Below are 6000 nucleotides of genomic sequence, written 5' to 3'. Positions count from 1 at the left end.
TCTGCCACCAGCCGGTCTCCAGCACAGGCTGGCATTTACAGACACTCCCCAAAGAGGACAACTCACCGTTCATCATGGAGTAAGTGTACCTCAACAGGTCATGCCATTTATGTGCAGTCTGAATGTTATAATTTCTCGCCGGCAGGGAACTTAATTTGAAGGGAAAACTTAATTTCGCGATCTGGCCTTTTAATGAGCGCGCATGACATGCTAACGTATGCAAAACAGCTTCCCAATGCTGTTCGTCGGAAAGCTCGGTCACTTTTAACCCGCCTTTAAAGTCCTGAGGACAGTATTTGTAAAGTTCACCCCGCCGACTGGAAACTGCTCTCTGGCCTGTCGCCAAATTATTTCCCCCCGACCCGCTGAGCTTCCTGCTGCTGGCGGGAGCAGAAGATTCTTCCCTCCAAGTTATTAATGTAAAGGGGGGAAATTTTCAATGGCTGAACATCAAGGCTTTGTCACCCAGCAACAAACTGCATTTGTATAGCACCTTTAATGTAGTACAGCATCCCAGGACACTTTACAGGGAGCGTTATCAGACATCTTCTATAACTAGAATATTTTTCTGCGGATTGGTTTGGGCTGTGACGATTGACCTGGAGATTTGCACTGATTGTCCATCCATTCTGAATTTCACACACTCATATGAGCAATGAGGAAGTGCTGGGCTCCATGAGCCAGCTAACCATGGATTCAGTAATCAGGCAGCTATGTCAGTCGGGTCATCAGACATCACACAGGCACAAGATACATCTTGGACTAGATTCCAGGTGAATGAAGAGAACCTGTGAGGAATGAAGAATGACCTGTCATAGAAGGATCCAAAAGGATCGTGACATCATGGAAGACAGCTTCTCATTGGGTCAAACATCTTACACTGAAGAGACAGCAGTGGAAGAAATGCATTGTCTCATGTTCCACTCAGCATAATGGACTTTTAAACTATCTAAACTAAACTACAGAGCAGCGGGCTATAGGCATCCACAGAACCACAGCCCAGCATTAGCCACTGACTCAAAGGAACTGAGGGGAGAAAATAGGAGAAGAATTAAATGAATTACAAATGCACTAATACTTCTATCATTTCAGAATGTGGACAGGGGACGCAGGCTGCTTAGATCCAGGCCAATCCCATTCACCATCCAGTATATGACAGTAATGCATCCATCTGATATGGATAAGATGGTTGAACTGAGCATCCAGCCTCATAATGTCAGTGGGTCATTCCAAATCCATTCTTATGTTGACAATTCAAACATTTCAGACTACAAAGCCAAAAGTTCAATATCTGATCCTGACTGGCCAGTTGGCAGTCTGCTTTGTCATGACCACAAGACAACACCAGACTTTTTCCCTCTAATAAACTACACGGGAAAACTGCCAGTTCCTCAGTTTTGCATGGTTAAAGGTGACTTTCACTGTCTCACCACCAGACAGATCAGAGTGCCAACTTTGCCAGTCCAAGCTAACAAGTGGCATACTTGTAAGCTCAACCAGAAGGAACACAATAAGTCTGTTGCTAGTCCTTTATATTCCTGTGATCCAATGCATAATCTTTTAGACACAGCAAAAGTGCGATTGGGCGCCTGCTGCCTGGGTTTTTCTCATCAGAGAGATCCACCTGTCATTTGGAATCTGTCTGCTGGTTAATTGTAAATGAAACATTGCTTTGGTTTTCCATCAAGAGCAAATTTGCTGCTATTGAGATCACCAATAATTACATTGTCACCCTTAAAACAAGTTTAAACAAAACCAACTTGTATTTATATAGCACCATAGTGCAGTAAAACGTCCCCTGACACTTCAGTGGAGTGAAATCCAACAAGATTTGACACCAAAGCATATTAGGGAATAATAGGGCAGATGACTAAAGAGATTGGTTTTAAAGAGAATCTTAAAGGAGCAAGAAAGGGGCAGAGGCAGAGAGGTTTGGGAGAGAATTCTAACAGTCAGTGACGTGGCTGCATGAGGTAATATTAGGTCCTAATTCACACCAAGTCCCGATAACCTATCATCCCTGTGTTCGTTGAGCTGCATTAGCTCCTGGTTAATGAAAACCCAGATTTTTAGTTCTCATGTAAAAGCAAAATACTGCAGATGCTGGAAATCTGAAATAAAAAACAGAAAATCTCAGCAGGTCTGGCAGCATCTGTGGAGAGAGAAGCAGGGTTAACATTTTGAGTGTGTGTGAAGAAGAGTCACTCTGTTTCTCTCTCCACAGATGCTGCCAGACCTGCTGAGATTTTCTGTTTTTATTTCAGATTTCCAGTAACCACAGTATTTTGCTTTTAGATGAGAATTTAAAGATCTGGGTGTTGATTAAGCAGGAGCTAACGTAGCTCAACAAACATAGGAGTGATGGGGGATTGGGACTTGGTGTGGAATTAGGACCTAATATTACCTCATGCAGCCACGTCACTGACTTTTGATTGTTGAAACTACCTTTATTTAAAAAAAAATCATTTAGATATTAAGAGGAGGGAGGAATTTTAAAACCAATGGTTTGTTACAGTCTCAGTTGTGAATGGTCATCCAAGATAGTGCTCTGGCTGGCATTTTTTATAGGAAGTTGTTGCTGGGCATTTCGGATTGGGGTAGAGTCAATTGTTAGCTATTACTAATTTTCCAGTGTTGGTTCCTCAGCAGTAGTAAGTGTACTGCAAATCTACCTAGTTAACATACCAAATATATTTATTTAAGAAAAATATTCCTTGCCATCGCCCATGAATTAAGGGCCATGGTGTTTTGCCATAACAAGGAATAAGCTGCAAGTCTCTTAATGAAAATATATGCTTGCCTGTTTTCCCTCCAATTAACAACCTACTTGCATAATTCCATTTGCACATTAAAAACTGCATCTTAATAAGTTACTAATTACAGAAAAAAACAAGACTCTTTTATGATGAAAGATGAATTCAACACTAACATTTTTTTTCTAACAAAGAAAACAGGCCATCCCAGATCAACTTTATTCGGCCAAATGTTGCGTCAATTTTTACGACCAACAGTCCAAATTACCTCAGGCTTCAAAGAACCAGGATAGCGCCAACAGGTTTGCTCATGTTGTCAACGCCAGAATAGAAATGGAACAAAAAATTGCTTTATTTTGGCAAATGGGAAAACCAAACACATACTGTCCCCAAAATGGAACCTAGGGGCAGGAATTTTAACTCATTGGGCGGGTGCGGTGGGCGGGCCCAGGAGCAGCTGCAAAACTGACCACCGCCCGAGATCGGACCCCGACTGTGATTCCGCACTGACTGGCCAATTAATGGACAGCCAGCGTGAATGGTGCGCTGAAATGCTCAGCGCTACCGGGGTGGGTGGGGGGGGGAGAGGAGGTTAAACGCAGAAATCAGCGCAGGCGCAGGGGGAACATGCAGTGAAAGCTCCCTGAAGGCAGAGAGCTGCCTCAGGGAGCCGAAGGTTTCTAACATTCAAAATAAAGATTTTAAAATGAAGGTAAAGGCGTCCCCTCAGGTGGCTCTGTCACCTGAGCAGGAACACGCTAAAGACGAGATTTAAAAATATTTATTTTATTTTTAATTAACACCGGGAACCTCACCCTGCCCATGGCCGAGGTTTCCTCAAACATCCAAAGGCCGCTTGGCCTTTTCGCCCGCCCACCAACCGTGAGGTTGGACGAGGAAGCGAAAAATTCAGCTTAATTAAATTTATGAATGGGCTTAATAGCCCTCTTAATTGTCGGTGGGCGCGTTGCCGACTCCCACGTGTGCCCTGGACCGAAATATCACGCAGGCGCGCGATGACTTCGGGACACTCGCCTGATGTCATCGCGCACTATTTCACGCTCGTGCGTTTCGGGCGCGCACCCACACGTCAAGCTGAAACTCCAGCCCCTAGTTACTTATTGGTAAAGAATGTCCTTAGTTTCTCCGGCAATCGGTTTTCTCCTCCCCGAGAAGGCATCATCTTTTACAACGCTGGCTGCCCAGCTTGTTGAATTGGTCGTGATTTATGTTTGAATTTTGATGAGAAGTGCCATCAGGCTTGGGTGGTTGGGGATGGGGATAGGGGGTAGGGCAGGGAGAGGGGTTTCAGATTTAAAATCGAGCCCAATCCTGTCTCAGACACTATCCACCCCGACAGATATCTGACGACAATCACTGGATAATAATAACCAGGAGCAGAACCCAGAATTCCCTAATGCTAAAGCCAAATGTTCCAACAGCGGTCTGGCACACAACGATTAGTGTACACGAGGGATTGAATCTGAGGCTTTCCTGAATTGGATACCTTAGTTACTCACTGGATTGACTCAGTGACTCACTCACATCTGCTCCTTCCTTAGCCCCTCTGCTGCTGAAATCCTCAATCAGGCCTTTGTCATGTCCTGACTTGACTATTCCTATGGTCTGCTGGCTGTCCGCTCATCCTTCAAATTTGATATTCACATACTCGTAGTTAAAAATATTTATGGCTTGAGCTCCACATGTGGCCTAAATTTTCCAGTCCCGTCCGCCGCGGGAATTCCAGGACCAGCAACTGGTCCGTCGGCTTTGGGTGGGAATTTCCAGTCCCGCCCAAAAATCCCACCCATTAATAACTTCCTCCAGCCCAAAAATCTCTTTAGGCTTTCAATTTCTCTGAATCCCCTGTGCATTCCCGCTTTCTTTGTTCAAACAATGGTCACCATGCCTTCCTGATGCACGGACAACCATTTTGACCAGGTTTTTTTGTCACCCAGCCTAACATTTTCCTTCTTTGGTTCAGCGTCCATTTTCGTTTGATTATGTTTTAATGAAATGCAGGTTGTTGAGATGTTGAGATGTTGTTGAGGGTTTCGGAGGCAGATGGACTGATCAAGTTAGGGGTGGGTAAGGCCTGGTCTCTGAAAGTTGACAGTCTTTTGGGTTGAGAGGATATGGGGTTAGAGGCTCTGCTTTAGGTCAAACAGGATACTGAGGTTACGTGGAAACAATAGAAGGGCCAAGAGAGGTCATGGACAGGCAGGGCTAGAGATCCCCCCAAATACTGAAAATGTTGGAAAATAGAAACAGAAAAATACTTAAAATACACGGCAGGGCCTGTTAGTGTCTGAGGAGAGAAAAGACAGGTTAATTTTTCAGGCAGAATCAGTTCTGAACATATTTGAGCTCCCTTGTTTAAATCTAACAGCAAAAACAAAAGCTGTGCAGACTGAGCTGTCCATGGGGCTGAATGTTTCCGTCGGTGAGCTGGGGGGCGGGGCCCGCTCGCCGATGTGGGATGACATCAGGAGGAACCTCTGACGTCATCCCGCATCATTTAAATATTCAGGAAGGCGGGCGGACAGCTCGATCAGCTGTCCACCCGCCGACCTGTCAATGGCCAATTGAGGCCATTGACAGGATCATTAAGCCAATTAAAGGCCCTGCCTGTCCAACCTTAAGGCTGGCGGGCAGGCCAGGAGCCCCAGTGAGCTTGTGAAAAAACATGAAACCTTATCCACTGGCGGGATGAGGTTTCATGTCTGTTTTTAAAAAAGTTTAATAAAGTTTTTGTGATATTTAGTAACATGTCCCATTTCGTGTGACATTGTCACATGAGGGGGACATGTTAATCATGTTTTTATTATTCTATTTTTGAAGTTTGAAGCACTGTCAGCGATCTCCCTGAGGCAGCACTTAGCCTCAGGGAGATGTGCGCTCTTTCGTGCCCATGCGCGAAAGACGCACTTTGACAGCTGGGGAATCCCCTCCCCTCCCCCGCCCACACAGGAAGTGCATAGCGCTTCCCGTCGGGCGACACGCTGGGCGGGCCTTAATTGGCCCGCCCACTTAAAATGGCGGAGGGGCCCGTTTTGGCGATGGCGATCGGCTGCCTGCCCGCCACCGAGCCGGTGGGGCCCGCCCGCCCATCAAGGGCAAAATTCTGCCCCATGTTGCTATGAGAGGTCCAGAAATTTTTCTTTTCCCTTAATTCCCTAGTTCTATAAAACTCCTCAATACAAACGGGAACAATTAATTAAATTCAGCAAATGGGCAGTAGATTTTT

This window comes from Cetorhinus maximus, chromosome 21 (assembly GCF_964194155.1).
Source record: "Cetorhinus maximus chromosome 21, sCetMax3.hap1.1, whole genome shotgun sequence".
Lineage (NCBI taxonomy): Eukaryota > Metazoa > Chordata > Chondrichthyes > Lamniformes > Cetorhinidae > Cetorhinus > Cetorhinus maximus.
Note: the sequence above shows the minus strand (reverse complement) of the source record.